General features: G+C 39.7%; 1 long non-coding RNA gene across 3 annotated transcripts in view; it reads right to left on the reverse strand.

Moving 5' to 3' along the window:
• The window catches only part of LOC126641036 (uncharacterized), a 92,595-nt gene that overhangs the window by 62,693 nt on the left and 9,154 nt on the right, over positions 1-20,748 (reverse strand). For 2 of the 3 annotated variants that reach the window (XR_007629190.1, XR_007629188.1), the window contains one exon: positions 6,157-6,816. The exons of the other annotated variant lie outside the window; for it this stretch is intronic. This is a non-coding gene — a long non-coding RNA (uncharacterized LOC126641036). Of the gene's footprint in view, positions 1-6,156; positions 6,817-20,748 lie in introns of those variants that run through there. 3 annotated transcript variants of the gene reach the window in all.

Below are 20,748 nucleotides of genomic sequence, written 5' to 3' on the forward strand. Positions count from 1 at the left end.
CAAAAACAAAAAAAAAAAATCAAAACATCTGTTTGATTTTAAACACAAGTCTTTTGGGAATAACACAATGAAATGCCACTAAAAATTATACATATTTTCAGCTTTCAATGGGAAAATAGAATTTCAAGAGGACATAAAAAAGTGGAGCAGTTTTAAAATTTTACAGATACTTGCATGTAGGTGGTGGTGGGACAGATATACAGTTTCTCATCCAATGTTTCACCACCTGTGATCCACAAAGTATCAGAAAAGGCTATACAACACAGTTGTAAAAACAAATAAAACTAGGCATATTCCTCTCCAGATACAAAAATGCTTTGGAAATAAATGTGGGAAAAGAAATATAATGCCTGTGTATATAAGGTAATGTTTCATCTGGTTATAAATGGAAAGTGTTATAGTAATGTTGCTTGAGTTAGCTCATTCTCTTTTTTTTCACCAGATGTTTTTGTGTGCTTGTCAAGACAAATGTAAACCATCAAAGGGAGCTGGGTCAATTAACATATTGCTTTGTCCTCTACTCAGAAATATAAGAAATAAATGTGTAACCTAAAGACCTTCCTGAAGGGGAATGGGAATGCAGGCATGATAGAATTCTGAGTGTCTAGGGAAGAGAAATTTCAGCTTGAAAACTGAAATCTGACCATTACTGCAGTTAGTGAAGGCTCAATTGGTACTTGAAAAAGCAGGAGAAATTATGTGATGCTACCCAGAGCACTTGTGAAACAGCTTCAGATACAGGTTCTGGATAAAAGCAACAGACAGGGAACAGAGGACATTAATTTTAAAAGAATTGAGCATCCAGGATTCTTAGCAATTCCAAATTCTTGGAAATTTGTTATGCAGTCCATCCAGAACACTCAAAAACCAGGAGACACTGGCCAGTGAGTAGTAAAATGTACTGATGTGGAGGACTGAGGAGTGAAAGAGCTCTGCACGAGTGAGAGCAAACTGCAAGGGTCAAGCCATGATCAACTTTGCCATGGAAAACTGACATTTTCTTGACTTGTTACTAAGCTCTGAAATTTTGATAAAAAGACTTGAAAGGAACTGGGGAAAAAAAAAAAATCCAAGTCAGTGATTAAAGTGACCTACTTGATATCGTTTACTCAAGGCCAAATTTTGCATGCATTATGCTTCTTAGTTAAATGGTACATTTGCATGTATCTATTTTTGATAGTTCTCCTTCCAAAAGAGTTGAAGAAAATTAATAACTCCAGACAAACTCACTTCAAGCATTACAAGCTTCAGGGCTAGGAAATGATTGAGAGCAGGAAACTTCTACTTCTGACAGAAGATTCCTAAAAGGATACTACCAGCCTTAGCTTTGAAAGCGATAATGTTGTGGAGCAAGTAAGGAGGAAGTTGTTTTTGTTTTTTTTTTCTTTAGTGATGATATTAAAATAATAAAATTTCAGTCTCAGTAGTGATAATTCTTAAGTTTTTTTGGCAAAACGGGACAATTTAATATTTCATGTTGTGTTAACTTTCTTTACAATTTTAAAGATATGGAAAATAACATTTTAGAACCAAATGTCTTTTTTTTTTTTTTCTGAATTACTTTTGAAATTTGCAGGTTTTGTACACATTCTGCTTTTGTGAAAGCTCCTAGAGAAAGTCAAGTCAGATTAAAACCATTTTATCCTATTGCCTACAATTATTTACTTTGTGAAAGACAGGATTCTGCTGGCACTGGATGTTCAAGAGCCCATTATTTAAGATGCTCCAGCCTGCTCTGCACACCTTCCAGCTATTGTTCTAGAAATCCATGTGTATCCCACAGTCCAAGTGGATATTCCTAAATGCCACTGGAGATGCTCTGTGAGGGCAAACAGATCCACACCTTAATGTTTGGGGGTGGGAGAATAATTGTTCCATTTTATAAGCCTAGGGCTATAATTATTAATGCTTAGACTATTCTAGATAACCAGATGAATTTTATTTTAGGCCATTATCAACAACTAATCTTCATCTTTTCAGGGAAAATCCCTGAGCTTTGGACATCTCTGCTTATATAATCTCTTCAAATATTTATTCAGAAATAAATAGGTTTTACATATCCCTACAGTGTCAATCCAAATATAACTTTGATTGACATAGATACTTCAGCAAATTATACTGAGTCGAGCAGAATACTACAATTACTCAGTTTTATTTGCTAATCACCGCCCTATATTTATTGAAGTGGCTAGAAAGATTGTGTCACTTGATCTCTTGCCTTTACAAAAATTACTTTGAAACACTGCCTTTGACTTCTTCAGTTATTTTTATTGCACATCACCAGCCTGGCCCCTTTGTTCATGGAAGAATGACAAGCTGCAATTATTGGTGTTTTTCTCTAAGGGCAAAACAATGACCCTGGAAACAGTAAATGCCCTGAGCCTTTCCCCACTAGAGGCATTTTGGGGTTGTGCCTGAGGCCAGCTGTGAGACAGAGCACTCACTTTTGGCCATCCCTGGGGCATCTGAGAAGGGCTAGGAGAAGGTTGGGGTTTTCCCACCCCAGAGAGCTCTGCCAGGCTGCCTCCTTTGCCCTGGGACACTTTTTGAGCCGAGGCTCTTGCCCTCAGGGCCCTGCTGCAAAACCAGCCTTGTCTGCATCAGTAAAACTGTTTCTATCCACAAATGCCAGACAGCATCAATATGGAATCAACCAAGCAGGGGATCTTTTCTCTTCAGAAATCCTTTAATTCTTCACACCTAGGAGGAAGAAATATCCCACCACTTTCACCCACCTGTACATACTCTAGAAGCCAGGAAAAAACCCTATAAAGTCTGACAGTACAGGATAATTCACTCATTTATGATCCAGGTATGCATTAAAACCTTTTATCATCTCTCACTATTTAGTGTTGGAAAAAAATATTCCAGCAGCATATCAATAGATAATGAACAGAGCTGACTTGTTTCCTCCAGAGTAAAATAACTTACCATCTGAGTCATGGTTGATCTATTTGATTTACTGATTTTAAGGCACTCTGAGTACCTGGACTTTGTCATGATGTATATAAATAGTAAAAGGAAGAGTCCATTGTTCTGAAATGTAAAGAAGCTAATGGAAAAATAGATATATAGGAGACACTTCATCAGGAGGACCACAGTAGGGATATAATTATCAAAACTCTTAGTCACACATTTCTCTTTGCTCTAGATATTTCCACAATTTCTGAGGAATATTTCACTTGCCAAAGCTGCAAAGCAACAAGAACAGATATGAGAAATTGTGTTCTAGGCATAGAGTGACCTTTTCAAAAGGGGAAGCATATGTCCTCAAATCCAAGTTGTCTCGTCTTGCTGAAATTCCACTTTCAAGTCAGCTCACAGGATGAATTATGTCTTCTGGTAAAATAGGAAACAGAAGTCTGACAGCTGACTGCAATCTTAAATTTCATGGAAAATAGCATAGCACACTCATGGCCTAGGGTATCTTCAGCTTACAGCAAAACCCTTTTGTTGCAGGACTAAGACTTGCCCAGAAGAAGAAAATATCACAGGTTCATTTTCATACAAAATAAATGGAGTTGTTTGGAAACATATGAAAAGTCCTAATGATACATTCAAAACACTTTTGGCCACAAACATTACCAAAATGTAAAGCCTGCTAGATACTCTTTCCTTGAAGAAAGGCTCTTTCTTTTCATCTTTCCATCCGTCCATCAGCCAATTTGCATTCCTAAAATATCATCGAAACACCAGCATGCTGTAGAATCACTAAACAACCATCAATTTCCTCCCATTTAGGCTCCCCAGTAAAGAAAAGCTTCAGGAGCAGGGAAAAGAAAAGGATCTCATTAGGTTATCCAGAATTCCAAATGTGACCTTTAATAAGAAGTTTCCATTATTTGGGCCAACATGCTAATTCTAAATCTCTTACTGGAAGCTTCCTTTGTTGGGATGAAGGCTTCACCTGCCCACTGGAAGCTGTGAACCAGGGCACCAAAGAGTTGTACCACTTGGAGAGACACATTCCTGCAGGGCATCAGTCCTTTTCCTATCCAGTCTCACAAGCCCTTCTTTCAGCTGTTAGGAATGAAGTTTTCTACTTGGTTTTATTACTTTTCCATCACGTTAATAATTTCTGCTATTTTTAAAATCATGCCAAAAGTGTAGTATTTCGGGAATTCCAGGGTGGGCAGAGGGAAAATGTAAAGACTGGCAAAATTAGAGACTCAGAGTTTCAGAAGTTGCTCTTCTAAACCTGTGAGTTGTTCATTAGTTCTGAAAGGGAAATTAAAAAGAACAGGGAAGGGGTGTCAAACTCTGTGATTCTGTACTATGCCAAGTGGGATATACCCAAGCCCTTTTCTGGTCTCAGCAGAGTCAAAATGCAGATATTGCAGAAGGAAAGGCAATGAAGAGCCTGCCTGTCTTTGTTGTATGCTATTGTTTGTGTTAAGTCAGTAGAGTCAATTTAATGCTATTATTCTTGGTGGGGAAAACTGGGAATGGCTAGTGGCTTTCCCATTGCTAGCAATATTTCCAAAAAATTTAGGCTTAACAATATAACATTATTTAGCAAAAGCAGCATTTCTGATTTTCGCCTTTGCCTCCTTCCTGGCAAATATTTACAGCTTTACACCATTTCCCACTGGAGGAGTTGCCTCTCAGAGCCAGGCACCAAATTCCTGCTCCATTGACACTACACCATTAGTGGATGTCACTTTATCTCAAGGATTGCCTTTATATAAAGACACTGTTGGAGAAGTTAAAGGCTCCAGAGAGGGATAGCGAAAGCCACTGACAAACTTCCCGTGTAACAACATTATTCACCTCCTGCTGTGACCATAAAGGAGCAGACTGAGCTTCCACCAGCACGGAGCATCTTGGTGCCTTAACTACAGATTGTGCTCCAACAAAGGAAACCTGAGGCCAAAAGCAAGGAGACTGGAAGTGGCAAATGTAAAAAAGGTGCAAATGCCTCCATTATTTGAAAAAAAAAGGTGAGAACACTGAACACCTAACAAGATTAAGGGTGAGGACAAATAGAAGGTAGAGGGTAAACTCTGCAGCCAAATAAACAAATAAAATGCTGAAGGGCACTTCCATTCAGGAAAGACAGAGGAAGAAAGAGATCTCCTTTCATGGTGTAGAAGCACTATCACCAGCCAACATCAAGAATTTATTCCTACTTGTACACATGCAATTAAGGGAAAATACCTGTACCTACATCCTGTTCTAGGCTTTATTTGAAGATCTAATAGACTATATTTCTTTCCTATAACCTTATTACAAACAATAACAGGTAAATAACAAAAGTGGTTGCTTATCTTGCGGCTTATAATCATATGGAGGTTATTGCCCACTTATTTTTGCATCCTAGAACGACATACATGTGGGTCTTTAAATACTAACAAGTCATCAAGCACAGGCACAAAATCACTCTTGTACAGGACAATTTAATTTTAGCTAAAAATTAGCTAAAGAGACCTTAACTGGGCTGATGTCAATCCCTTTGTGCAGAAGAACCCCTACATAAGGGAAACATAGTTTAATATTTACAAGTACTCCAAAGAAGACAAAAATGACCTTTCTTAATTAAATGTCATGACATGAAGGGTAATATTGGGATAGAATATCCGTCTAAATAAAGTTAAGATCCACATGTCTCTGGTAGAGTTAAATATTCCAGGCTCAGTTCTCTGACTTAACACCAGTGGAAAAACAGGACTTGCTCTTTTGAGATAAATGGAATTACCTTGTTTTATATCAGCAAATCCTGCACAAACCCAGGCTCTCTGATCCTAGGCTTGCTGGGATAAGTACATTTAAAGAATTTATAAAGTTCTATGGGGGGAAAAAGTATTTTCACAGACTTGTACTCAGTAGGAGGTACTGCTCTATATTAACTTTCACTCAGGAATGCTTCATTATCCAAGATTATAAATTCATTTGACATAATGGAAGGACAGGATAAATTATTCAAAAAAGATGTAAATAGTTTATGTGCCATTAGTAAATTCTCAAGGACAGGGAGATTTGAAATATTTTGTGGCATAAGGTTAATTACCTATCTGATGTGAATTCATACATTCTCATTTTGAAGTACGATTATGCTTTTAAAACACACACAGAACATTATGGTCTGCTCATTTCGTTGTCTTAATCAAAACTTTAGTACAGATAAGACAATATACATTCCTTTGGTTGTTCCTCCTGCTGATAATTTTCAGGGCAAGCTGTGATTTCATTTGTTTCAGTCATGCTGAAACATTTTTAGTATTTACACTAGGTTTTCTCCTTTTAAATTTGTGGGTTTGTTGCAAATGAGAGAAGATACAGCGTGAAGGTACACATCTTTAAAGGCAAAAGAGAAACTTAGAAAGTTCAGAGGATGTTCAGGACATGCAAATGGGAAAAAAAAAGTTTCACATGAAAAGTTTTTTTAAACCTTTTCACTGTAATATGCTTAACTGGCTCATTCTCTTAATTTAGGTCTATAGTAAGGATGAAATGCAAATGAGAGGGCTGATAATTCATCTCATTCTCTAATTTGCTTAAGCAGTGCGTAAGAAAAGGGATAAGATCTGTTTTAGTCCCAGTGTTAGACCAAACAGGTGCTTGAGTGCAGTTCTGGAGCAGCCCTGGTGCACCCAGGTGGCACCCTGGGGATCACTGTCCTTGCTGTCACCTGGGGCAGACCCTCCAACCCTGCCCATCACATCCTTTGTGCAGAGAGAGGACACACACAAAGTCTGTTGTACAAAGCACAAAGGAAGGAAAAAGCCAATCAATACTGTCACCTGGAAGGAGTGCTCTCCTATCGACACCACTGAGTTATAAGGCAAACATTCATGTTGCTTTTCTCCCAATTTTAACCTGCAAGAAGAGAACAGGAGGGTCTTTGGGGTGTTATGCAGCAGGAAAACAGGCACTGTATGAACAGGAGGGGAGCACAAGGAGGGCTGAATGTGAGACTCTTCTCTATAATTAAGAGGTCTGACCCATTAGCTATAGCTTCCTGCTCCTCTCGAGCAGAAATAAAATAGCTATGGGGCAAAATATAAAAAGACAACAAAATATTCCTAGTATTTAGAAAATACACCAGTCATTGCTATTTTGTAAGTATAAGTATTTGATTTTTTATGGATTGCATTTATGGACTTCTTAACTGACTAGCAGTCCTCTCAACCTCCTACATGCAATAGCTCAAAGAAGCAGGGTCACAGAACTTCAAAATATACCTTAAAGCACAAACATGTATTTCTGACACTACTCAAACTTTGACATAAAACTAAATTTAGAAAAACTATTATTGCTATATTACATGATCTTTACTAGTAAGGCCTGATATAAATTCTAAGCCAAAAATCACTTCACCCTTTAACAGTTACTTTATCTTCTGTAACTAATGCTGATTATTTTTCCAATGCTTACATTTTGTTACATTTTTACAGGATTTCTGTTCAACACTATTGAAGACTGTCCCAAATTGGCTCAATACTCTTAATTAATATTTGTGTTTCCAAGATGTTCTAGTGTAATTACAGGAACATTAATCTGTCAGCAGTAATTTTAGAAAGGTTCACAGACTCTGCTCTCACTGCATTTAATAGGGCCCCTCTGCCAGCAGGCAGTGGGAGGGCAGGGCTCTTGTCTCTTCTCTGACAGAATGTTCCTGCCAAGCCAGTAGAATAGTAAAGGAGAATAAACAACTTATTCAATCAATTTTCGGAGACAGGATGTAGGCCTGGTCCAAATTCCCCCAAATCAATAGAAAAATCAACTTTCCCCAGGCTCAGAGCCACCAAGAGCTGCTGGGCTTGCTTGCAGTGCTGAAACCAGAAGCAATCAGCCCAACAGAGCTTGGGTGGATCCCTGAGAAGGAGAGGGGCTGTCCCTGGGCTCCACTGCACCCTCAAGGCAACAAGGCTCAGGTGTTTTGCAGTTTCTCAGAAACCAAAGCTGTGAAGGAGGGTATATTCCTCTGCTGTACAAACTCCTTAAAAGATGGATTCCATATTGGAATGCCTAATTAATATCCACCCAAAAATGAGATTAAGATCTATCCTTCTGTGAAGAGTGAGTTACAACTGATATCTACCTGTAGAGTCTGATACTTGAGGCAACTGATACCCAACCCACAGGCTTAGCAGGTGTCAGGATTGATCAGGTTGAGCCTTATTTACTTGTTTAAACCCCTGAGTATCATTACTGTTTTTAATATAGCTGTTTGTGCAACCAGCTGCCAACCCAACAGGGTACCAGGGACAAGGTCTGACCCACTGAAACACACAGCATCTTTCTTCTCTGTAAATTAAAGTAGGATAAGGACTGAAATAATCTGCTCAGAAAGACACCCGGAACCTTTAAAGGGGAGCAGTGGCTGTCTGCCAGCTTGTATCAAAGTAATATACTATTGCCAGGTTCAAGCATGTTCACAAAGTTGTGAACCTTCTACCACCACTCTGGAATGTCTGCTTTAATTCCAGCTTGTCCCTGGCAGGACTGACTGATGCCCAACCACCATCTAAGTCTTGTGCCCCAGATAAGGGGGCCCCAGATAAGGGGGAGTCCTTGTGCCATGGGCTTGTCTGGCACAGACCAGAGCAGCCCTGTTGACTTCAGCTGCATTGTCTTCTAAAGAACTACACTAATTTATACCAGTTGAGGCTCTGACCTTTTAATTTCGAGACCAGTTTAGTCTGCATCAGTGAATAGGTTATCTCCTTAATTTAAATCACTGCTGCATATGAAATTACTCAGTATAATTTGATGGTTGAATACAATTAATGAAAAATTTGTCTCGCTAAGGGTTTGCACAAAGTTGAACTTTCCAACATTAATCTTAGTAAATTAAGACATAGGAAAATGTGCTTTGTTAGCAGAGGAAGATTTGTGTCATGAAGCAAGCGCTGAAGGAATGAAGACTCACTGTTTAGACTGGATACTGAATCAGTGAATTATGTTCGTGTTATGGACCCTCATCTCAGGTCTGAGCACGTAAACTTGTGCGACTGTAGGGAGCAGCACAGGTAAATTCACAGAGCTACAGCCTCTTTGGCTAACATAGGATGCTGACCCCACACATGCAGGAGAGGGATGCTGTAAACCCCATATCTGCAAGAAGAGGTGTGCAAATCCCATGCAAGGGGAGCTGGAGATGTGCAGGGTTAGTTACAGGAGGGTGGTGAAGAATTCACCGTTATTTTCTAAACCCCAACAGCAGACAAAATGTTACCTCTTGTATTACTGACACTGAATAATTTGCTCACTTATTTCCTGCTAATTATGTGCCACTAATAAGTCACTAAAGCACTTTGATCCTAATTTGATGTAAGCTGTGTGAGCTGAGCATGACAAGACACTGCAGCAGACACAGCACCAGGCACTTGGTTTGTGTAACCCTGAGTGCCCCAAACAGCACATCCCTCCTTTTCCTATGGCAGCTCCATGCTGGGTGTCAGAAAAGACACACTGACACATTTGGCATGAAGGAACATCATCTCAGGCAAAATTATTTCTGTGGGAGGCAATAATTCATAATATGTTGAAGTTCCAGCATGGTGCTCTGAGCTACTAGACAGTGTGGAGGCCAGGCTGGTACCCACTCCTTCTTTGTCTTCCTTCATCCCATTAAAGATTATCTGGACCACTGAATTTATGCCATGCTTATTGAGGGAGGAGCAGAGATGCCTCCTTTCCTCTCATTGCTCCCTGGCACAGTTGAACCAGACTGCAGAACCCTTGCCTATCCACTCCTCAAATAGAGTAATTTTGATTCACAAATATATTATGTGCAAATATAAGTTTCCCCTAGGAGGATGCCTGTTCTGCAGCCATTTTTCTATAAATTATGAAGTGAGATCTGTATGACCTCATGCATCAAAGCCAGGACCATATTTTTTCTACTCTTGTAATTCATCAATACAGGATGCTTCCAAGGATTCATCACAGGCTCATTCATATTCTATTAGACAGCCTTTGCATTCACATCTGCTGCCACCATGCCCGAATGTGAAACAATTTCTAAACCAAAGGGTCCATACAACACTGGGAGATTTTCAGCAAAGCGCCTGGCTAGAGATACATGATGATGATTTTTAAACAACAGGTTACATATAATTTTATTACAACTACAGCGCCCTAAAGGTCTACTTCTGAGGGAGAGAAATTTCTTTGTAAACCAGAGAAGTTTAGGAGAATGTGGTGCCTTGAAAATTTTCAAAGTTCACGGGTTATAATTTAATGCCTGGCTGATAGCACTTTTACAAACACAAAAATAAAAACAAAAATAATTTGAGAGTGAAAACAGACAGCTCTCCTTTCTATCTGGCAGAGTCCAGTAGCATAAAAGAAGTGTTCTTAGGAGCTACTTTTAAACAAGAGCGAGTGCCTTTCCTAAAGCTTTCCCTCAGCAGTGAGTCATCAGACAGGGCACCAAAATGCCTTGGTATAAATTAACCCCTTTAGTTCAGGACCTTGAATCCTTTAGTTTGGTTGCTCCACAACCTAAGCCTAAAGCAAGTGTGGTTCAAAGTGTGGTTTTCCAGGAATGAACTCAAAGGGAAGCTGCTCTGACACCTGACCTGGTGTGCTGCTGCCGATTTCTAAACCCTCCATTACAAATATTTAGCCTGGAAAGCTCAGTCCCTGCCTTCATGAAGGCTTGCCCTTCCTTGTGAACAAAAGGTAGTAGCACAGAATAACAGAACAACACAACCTCAACCTAAAATTTGACTGCACAACCCCTGACCTTCAACAAAGTTGTGGAAATTCATGGATTATCTGTAAAAGACTCAGGGATGTGAATTTAAGTAGGAATTGGTTATCTCATACTTTCATTAGAAAAGAGCTCAGATTAATGTGAATAATATCTTAACTATGAGAGATAGAAAGCACAGGAATCAGCAATAACCCTTATTTGCTATTTGTCTAACTCGGTGTCCAGTTTTCATGCAGCACAACCACAAAAAGCAATGACCTTCGTGTGCACCTGCAATCTGCTCTGTGTGCAGGCACCCCCACCTCTGCCCTGAATAAACACTTCTCATTTCTCTCTGTCCAAATGCATAAAGCTGGGAACTGCATCCAGATGTCAGAAACACGAGAGGGGGCTGCAGCTTCCAAGAAACCCACCCCTTGTCTGTAAAATTTTCCATTTAAATGCAAAGTGGGTTCGTGGAAGTTACTGGTCCTCCTCCTCCTCTCTCCTTGCCACCACAAGAGCACTGCAGAGAGCTGAACTGCACGTACCTCTGTCTCTCACTTCTCTGCCTGCCTGGGTCCTCAGCCTCAGGAGGCTCGAGAACTGGTAGGAATAAATACGATGTGGTCTCTAATACAAGATTCAGGTCTGACAGAAAGGCTGGTAAACATAAGCTTTTATCTTCAGAACAAACTTCAGCTTACTCTTTCCTTCTTAGTAAGAGGCAGAGACTGAATTTTAAAAAGTTTGTTACATAAGGCTGGTTATTTTCTTCATCACAGAAGCATTTCACAGCTGTATTCCACATCACCACATGTAATGAAGGAGCAAGGAGACCCTCTGCACAACCTCAAGACCCTTTCCTGTTTAAGTAGATGGTTTTGTGCTGCAGGAATCTTAAAATATATTTATTCTTGTCTACATAAAGCTATAAATCTGTATGAAGCAAGTTTAAGTCAGAATTCATCAGGAATTGTGATGCTTTATGAATGTGCAAAAGCCAGTGAACTATCAAATTAAGGAATAAAATGTTCCTTATTGGTGTCCTAAAAGTGGTTCCTTAAAAAAAAATCCCAAGTTTTCCTTGAAAATTACAAGTTTCAAGGACTGTCAACCTATAAAGCGTAGACAGGCTATCAATTATTCCTTTCTAAATGTGAAGTTTACAGTGCACCAATTAAAATTATCTAAACACTTAATAATAGATTGCATACTGCACTACAGATTAAAGATCCCAATCTGCTTGTTTACTCCCTACAGTGGGATTATCAATCCTTTTTTTACTTAAGAAAAAGTAGTAATCAATAGTGTGATTCTACTGATCTGTTGGAAAATAATAATGAACAAGGGTTGCTTTTCTCATGCATGGATAACCTTTTGGATGCATAAGTGGATAAAAACTTATGACAGTGTAATGCTTGTATATTGATAAGATGATTTTATTTTTTTAATGAATGGGGTTTTTTTCTTCTTGCTTTTACACCAGGGCTAATTTCTGGGAAAATGTCTTAGTTTTCTTAATTGGAATAATGACTGTGCCAGAGCAGCTAGGATTACTTGCATTCAGAGTAAAACTTGTACACTGCAGAACAGATGGGTATTGTGAACTGTTATGATGGCAGAGGAGTAGGTTTTAAATAATACATGGAGAATTTTTCTATCTCATTAAGTTTCCAGTTTCTTTACGAAACATCTTTAAAATGCAAGCAAAATATTCTCGGTGGAAGCTGTTCTTATTTTGTGTAACTAGATGTCTTTAGATGTTATGAGGGGAAATACGAGGTATCAGAACAAAGGCATCACAGCTTTAGTTCTGATTTACAGTTTTAGTGCACAGTTGTACAGCAAGTGTACACAGTTCCTGGTGCTTCTTCAAAATTGCCAGGGTCAAACACAAATGTAAAGGTACAAATGAAAAGGAAGGTGATAAAAATACCTTCCTTTCTTCCCCTCAATTTCCTAGAATACCTACAAAAGACTCCCACCTCCCCCAAAGGTAGTTTTTTTCATCTCTTATTCTAGTCCTTCTATATTCTCAACTTTTTGTTCAGCTTTTCACCTATTTTTTTCATTTTTGAGTGCATAGTCCCTTTAGTAATCAGTAACCCTGTCTGTTTGCATGTTTTCTGAACTCTGTTAAGAGAGAAACTGGTAAGCACAGAAATGTCTTATAAGTTTCATTCAGAGGCTGCACAAGCAGTAGATTATTTAGCACAAATTCTGAACAAAGAAAGAGAAAAAGGCCAGTGCTAAAGAGGAAAAAAGGTAATTATTCAAATTTTCACTTAGGATGCTTACTTTCTATTAAATGGATAGTTTCTGAGTCCAGTAGTTTTGCTAACATTCAGAACATAAATTTTAGATTTACACCAATCAAAATAATGAAGAAGAGATGCCAGTTGTCAGAATTCATTTTCCCTTTGAATAAACTGAGCTGGAATGCAATTTAAATGAGATGAGCCAGAGCAGCAGACCAGCACATAAGGATTATGGCCCAGTATACAAAGCAAACATTATGAATCTGAGCAGTGAGAACACATTCATTTATCAAGATTAGGAGGGAGGGGAGACTGAGAGCTTGCAGGATACAAATGCACCATCAGGATGGTCAGCCTGGTCTGTCATTGCACATTCCTGAAAATATGCAAGGTTTCGTTGGAAAAAGAGCAAGTTCTGCCTTTTGTGCCACCTGAGCTTCCCTTGTTGTAAATCTGTGCTGGGGAGAAGGGCTCAAACAAAAGATTGGTGTATCTAGTTTGAGAGTGCTGTTAAGAGAAAAGATTTAACTTAGGGCAGTTTAAGGTATCTGCCCACAACTTAAAGACTTCTTTTCTCTTGTAAATGAAAGCATGTGCCTTGAATTCATCTGCCCACTTTTTGAGACTGGCTTAACCCCAGGCTCTGGCAGGAGGGGGTAAGGTGAGGCACAGTCCCCCCGGAGATGAGTCCCTGCAGATGGCCCTGCTGCAGCTCCTCTGTGTCAGCCACAGCCAGGGGGTTTTGCCCACCCTCTGGCCCTTTGGGTTTCAAGTCTATTGTCAGACTCTCTAACTGGTCCTACATCAACACAACACATTGCTTCCTTCACCAGATTTCTAGTACTGCTCTCTCCTGCCTTCGAGTAGCAATCCTGTAGCTTCAAATTTTATTCCAGAAGTGAATTGAGACCATATGAGACTGCATATATGTGAAATGATATCTAATGATAATTAAAAAAAAAAAAATACAACTCTATCCCAGCCAAACCCAGGACAAGCTCTGTGTACTAAAGGCACATGAAACCCTTCTATAGACAGCCCAAATCCCCACACAGCTTTGAACTACAAACTGAACAATGTGAAATTAAATATTCTCTCTTCCTATGAATTTGTGAGATTAAAAAAAATGTAATCACCTCTAGGGCCATTAACTGCTGCTCAAAATTGTCTCATTTCCATAGGAAACACTAGAAACATTCTAGCTCAGATCTCAGTAATCTGATTGGATTTTTTGGGTTTTGGTGTTTTGTTTTTTTTTTTTTAAATATGTCTACCACTATATACCCAGTTTAACTTCCAGAGTTTCCTGATTCTAAAATATTTATGAGCTGACTCAGGTGACATTTGTTTACTGTTTCAGGGTGAACACAAGTATCAGCAGTTTTGTTGCACAGTGGTTAATTTTGCTTAGTCTTCATAGCTCCTTAGCAAGTTTCAGTTGTTTCTGCTTTACCTGTTTCTACAGAGGACTCTTCTCTTGGCACTGACAAGTGAGCTGATGTTTTCTCTAGAATTCCTGGGCAATACTTCCCTCTCAAAACAATTATACAATGCATCTCACAAAAACCCAGCATTCAGCTGCACAGTCACATTTGAAAGGCGAGATACAGGACAAGACATAAAGGTAATTTAAAGCTCATACCTTGCAACCTCTCTGGTTTTTGTTGTTTTTTTGTTGGTTTTTTTAGGGTCAGTGATGACAGTAAAAAGGATTTGTTATAGCAGTTAGTGCAGCTGATAGAGTTTGGCTACATATGAAAGGCTGTGGCACGTGGCCATTGCTTTTGGCAACACATGGATTATAGAATTGTGCATTCAACTCTTTCCTACTCATGTTAGTATTCTGCCAAGTCTCTCAGGGCTTATTTGTGCTTTTCAATAGCATCTGTACCTCCTACTTCCCATTAAAATATACTAAATCGAAATGCAATGAGATGTCCTCAATGTTTCCTAGTTTAGTCAAGAGCTTGGTTGAGTTTGATTAAAGTTCTTAAGCAATTTTAATTTGAGGGGGGAAAAAATGAAGGAATGCAGAAATAGTCATAACAGAATTAAATACTCAATTAACACTTAAAAATGATCTGTGGGGTCAATGGCTTTCAGCCACGGTGAAGACAGTAAACAGATCAAATATAGGCACAGTCAAGTGGGAACTGGCACTTGCAGAGAAGAGTGCAATGGAGTAATGTGACTGTGGAAGCAGTGGAAGAGAACAAGAGACACCTAATAAGGGAAGGAGCTGCCCCCCTCTTTTTCTGCCTCTGGTGCCCTTTGTATGTACTTCCTTCTCCAGGCACCCCATGCCAACCTCCCTGTGTGAGCCTCTCCTCTTAAGGAAGAGATGTTTAAAAGTGAAGGGAACCAAGACAGATGGAACAGCACAGGGACAGAGTCTGACTGCATCCATATGGAAAAAGAATGGAGTGGGATGAAACACAAGTAGGCTGACTTGGCTGATGGGCTGCAAGTCACTGGAGGTAATTTACAGCTTCCTTCCTCTTTATAAGCACCAAAGTATCCTTTCTTCTCCTTCCTTCATCTTTCCCTCTCACTTGAGAGTGGATAATTCACCAAATAAGAATTCATTCTTTCTACAAGTACAAATTCATTCTTTCTATAAGTACTGCCCAACTAATCACTGGGCAGCCCTTGGCAACTCAGAGCTCCTTGCTCCAATTATTTTCCAAATGAGTGATCTTGCTATTATTTAATCTGTGAATAAGAAACTGCATACAGTTCCCTAATAGGCCTTCAGACTGAAGGATGTTAGTAGGTTTATGATATTTTTATTTGACTTCCCACACACACTGAAGAGAAGAGGAAGAGAAGAGGAAGAGGAAGAGGAAGAGGAAGAGGAAGAGAAGAGGAAGAGAAGAGGAAGAGAAGAGGAAGAGAAGAGGAAGAGAAGAGGAAGAGAAGAGGAAGAGAAGAGAAGAGAAGAGAAGAGAAGAGAAGAGAAGAGAAGAGAAGAGAAGAGAAGAGAAGAGAAGAGAAGAGAAGAGAAGAGAAGAGAGAAACCAACACAAAGCCCACAATTTTTAAAATCTTTTGTTACAGAATGGTCAGACCTCCATTTTCTGTGTTCTCCTCCTCTTTTCCAGAGAAAGCTGAGTAGGTAACAGCCCTCAGAAGGAACTGTTCTTGACACAGGTCTTTCCTTCTTCCCAAAAGTGCTCCCTGATTTTTTTTCATGCAAAGGACTAAAAGCCAACTAAGAAGTATTGCCATTCCCCTCCCTCCCCACCACCTTCCCCAAGAGTAATTTTAGTGGAGCTTTGATTGATGTCAGATGAAATTAACTGGAAACATTTAATGTGTTTAACATGTAAAGGCTTAGGGCTCTATTCACTCGGAGTTAGAGACTTTCTGTGCTTCATAAACTCAGAGGACACTGAAGCCTGAATTTCAGCTCTGCAGCCAGATGACTTATTAAACAGCACCTTGACTCCTGCCATCGCTGCTGCTTTTCACTTCATTATTAATAGGAGGAGGACTTGGACTGATGGCAGCAAGAATGGAATAGAAAGTCCTGTGGCAGAGATGCTGTTAATTTTAGTATTGTGTCCATCATTAAGCACTAGATTAAATCAAGCTGTATTTCCCTCAGCAGCTGTTGAAAATCCTCATTTAACCAAGTGAAAAGGAATATTGTGCTTCAAATGGAAGGATGTATGAGGTCCCTGCTAACAAACAGCTTAGAGGGAAGGGATCTGAATAGACAGGAAGGTTTCATGAAGCATATACTCAAGAGTATAGCCTCAGGTTTCTTAAAACTAGAAAAGTCTCCAGTCATTTAAAGTACTGAAAGTTGAATAAATTGTTTCTGCTTCCTCATACTTGTAGCAGCATCCTGGAGAGGAGAGGTTTATTTCTAAGTCAACAAGTAGTTACATCATGTTAGAAAGAAAATATTTTTTAACAACTATCAAAGGTAGATTAACCTGATAAGGGATAAGTAAGAGAGGCTCTGGGACTCCTGAGGGATGCCTTGTTCAACCACAGCTGATAAATGTGAAGGTCTCTGTGACTGTGCAAGGCAGTCTCTGCTCAGGGAATTCACCACTGAAATTTGGTGGGAATCAGGGCAGAGCATAGGCTATTGAGGGCATGCAGGATTTGAACATCACTCGCTTCTACAGCATTTACTTCTTGAAACTGCTTTTCTATTATATTTCTATTCAGTATTACTTTATTGACATGTAATCAAGTCTATTAACAGTGGAATTTTTTTCCTAGGTGAGAAAGAGCCTTTGAAAGGTGTGTCTGTACAAATACCAGACATTATCCTTCCTACTCTCTATGCTTTGCCATCTCTAAGTACACTTGTTTGTGTTCTACATTACTCTGATTATTTACCACCTTATCTTTAGCACACAGCTGATACGCCACGCTCAGAGCAGTTGGGTTTTTAAAGGTCATGCTTCAATGAGACAGCTGTACTCTGTTACTTAGTTATGCCTTAAAAAGTTGTCAGTGATTCTTCAAAATCCAGCAGTCATGGCTTCAGCAGCGTATTTGCTACAGCCATGACACTAACGGAGCAGTAACCACAGAGCAATGGCTTCACTGTTACTGTGCCTTAATGCAGATTAGTGGCTTTCTGAGCAATTTTCCCCCTCAGAAGATCTTGATAAGAGCTCTCCAAGACATTCTTAGCGTTATTACATGCTTTAAGTAGAAAACTCACATCCTTCATTCTGCCAGAAGACTTCCCATTGTCATAGTTCCCTTTAACATCTCATTTTCTCCCAGAATGCAACAAGAGTTGAGGTTCAGTAGCCTTGCTCTGGAGTTAAGCAGCAAGTGGTGAAAAGGCTGAAATATGCCAGACTTTTCCTGCTCATGAAGGATTAAGTCACTTGATGAAACTCTGCAGATACATTTATCTCTGGAAGTCTCAGAGAGAAAGTAAGAATTGAGTTTGTCTGGAGCAGAGAACCAGCTGAGATGCAGTCACAGACCACGTAAGCATTTTAAATCTGCTCAATGTGAAATGAAAGAAGTCCTTAAACTACCATGATGAGCGTATATATGAATATCTGTCACCAATTATAAAATATTTCTCAAAAGTGGGACCTTCCACTAACTTGATTTAAATCTTCCACTTTCCAGAAGAACATTAAGGGACTCATTCAGTGTCCTAAATGAGACTTTACAATATCACATGGTTTTGTCCTTCTACAACAGCATGTGTATCACATATGCTTTCTGGTGAAAATATATATGCATATTTCTGGTGAAAGCAAATAGTTCTTTCTCAAGACAGCTGTAAGATACCTTGGTTGTATTTTATAACTGCAGATGAAAAACCTTTAAAGGTTAATCAATCAGCAACCCTTTTCTAGGCTGTGTGTGAGGCTGGGAAAAAACGGCACCAGTTGTGCTGTCTTTGAGATAATTTCTTTTTCCATATTTTCACTGTAAAATAGTAAGTTAGAAAGCATCAAGAAAGACCCATCTCATGTAAATACAAGGTCATACCCAGTGAGTAGGAGGCTGGCAATTCCTGAGTGTCATAGGATTGTATTGCTGCTACTTATTTCAGAACAGCACAAAGAGGAAAAGTTCCTTTGCTGTGTCTGTCATGTCTGGAAGATCAACCACACTATGCAGCCACAGATGCTACTACCGTGTAGTGAGAGGAAATCAAACAGCCTGTAGAGCTCATCATTGATGTGGGTTTGAAGTGACTTACAGAAAAAGCATCAGAACTATCACATTCCTGGAGCTGAGTGTAATGCTACTGAACAGCCAGGTTATTTACAATTATTGCTGGATCTGTCTGCAGTGATAGGCCACAGATTCTGCCCACCAGCTAATCCTCAGGGTAAAGTTCTTCTGTCGTGGAGAGACTTTCAAAACATCTCTAAATGTCTCTATGTACTAAACAACGCTCACCTATACAGTGTGATCCCCAGGTCATATTTAGAAAAACTCTGTTCAACACCTTTTGATAGGTTAGTGACAGTATTTTTTAGATGCTGAACAAAACCAACATATGTTCTGACTCAGGTTAGACAAAAATAAAGCAACTATGTGACGCATGGCATTAGTTTGATTCAAAAAACATGCATTACTAAAAAAAAATGTATGGCCTTTTCCTGAAGCAGCCAAAGAGAGAAACAGGAAATTATTAAAGGCACAAATCATCATCTCACAGGTAATCTGCCAAAGGGAAGAGTAGTTCTTTTCCTTCAACATGCAGTATTATCTTATGAGCTCCTAAGAAATGGGAAGACATGAAACAGAAGTGATAGTAAAATGGAGATGTAATGTTAGCTAGAGAATTACATTACCCCAAATTATGTCCAGCATTTTAGAAGTTGTGTGCACAGGTGGAAGCTCTGAAGTATCCCTGGTTTTGCATTCTACTTTTATGTTAGCCTCCTATTCCCAAAAGAGCACTAGGAATTTCTCATCAATGCAGAAAATCTAATATTAAGGGGCTGAACTCCTAACTCCACAGAATTCACTGTCCATATTCCCACTCTCTTGGCCCCATTTAGATTTCTTTTCTTTTTTTTTCCTTTTTTTTTTTATTTTATTAGGTAGAAATAAAGCAGGAGGTTAATCTGGGAGACTGATAGCAAGCACAGTCCAGACCGCCTCGGAAAGGCAAACTGCCTAAACTATTGTGTAAAAATGGTAAATCACTCTCCTTATAGACTTCAAACCTGAACCTAACAGCCCACTAAAAACAGATGAGACTGGGGGACGGCTGAGGTCAACAACCTAATGGTTTGCTGAAGAAACAAGGGTGAATGTCAGAAGCAGAACAAAAGCCCATCTCAAAAAGCTTTTCATCAGTATGCTGGGGAGTTGCTGACTCCATCAGGTCATGGGGCAGCGAAAGTGAAGCAGTCTCCCTTTATCAGACTCTATTAGAGAGAAGCAGCATTCGAAATTCAGAGCGCCTCTTCTTCCACACACGGCAATTAGTTTGACAAGGCAGTGTTTGGAGCCTCTCTGGGGCTGCATCACACAAACCAAAGCAGGGTTTGGAGTATTATGAATTGTGATATATCAAAGGTGAAAACACTCCCAGAACAAGGGGTTGCTGAGTTTAAAGTATGATTGGAATTGATTCTGGGTGGCTGAGGCAGTGCTGCTGCAGGACTGGGCAGCAGTGCTCCCACTGAGGTGCCCACGCTGAGCCCTGTGCCACAGTGGGAGCAGAGAGCTGCTGGTGAGCCTGAGTACAGCTGCCCCCAGCACGGCTGCAAACTACAGCACTCTCACCCCAGCATGGAATCAGGACATTGCCACCACCATTTCCATGCCAGGAAACCCCCATTCTGTCACAGGACTGGCTGGGGGGAAAGCCAGCAGCTACTGCCTCATCCTATTGCTTTGGGACCACCAAAGACTTACGGCACAGAGAGAAACAGAGTTCTCCAAAGTGTCCTAGGAAGGCCCGAGGAGGGAAATTGGGAGTTCATGGCACTTCCTGAGGCAGCAAGGAGGCTCCAGGACACAGGCATCAGATGACATGACAGTGCTGGAGGAGAAGCTCCAAGTAGCTTCTGTTCAGAAAAATAAATTTGTGTTTGCTGTCTCCAGTTGCTGGAAGTGGAAAAATATCTATAGTGCTGCCTTTGACCCCAGTAACTCTGCTGTTTATCACAAGTCCCTGCTTTTAAAATGTAACAGAGACTACAAAACGTGGAGTTAAATACTTTGGGATTAGAGATGCAATCTGAGAAGCAACAGTAAAATAGTTCATCCCACAAGAGATTTCACTCATCTCTTTTCACAGATAAGTACACAGGGAAGCTGACAAAATAAATTTGCCCTTGATATCTTCCTGGGTAACCTGAGAGGAAAATTAAATCCAAGTTCTTTCCT

The sequence above is a fragment of the Myiozetetes cayanensis genome, unplaced genomic scaffold (genome assembly GCF_022539395.1).
Source record: "Myiozetetes cayanensis isolate MyiCay16 unplaced genomic scaffold, myiCay2020 scf20-37, whole genome shotgun sequence".
NCBI lineage: Eukaryota > Metazoa > Chordata > Aves > Passeriformes > Tyrannidae > Myiozetetes > Myiozetetes cayanensis.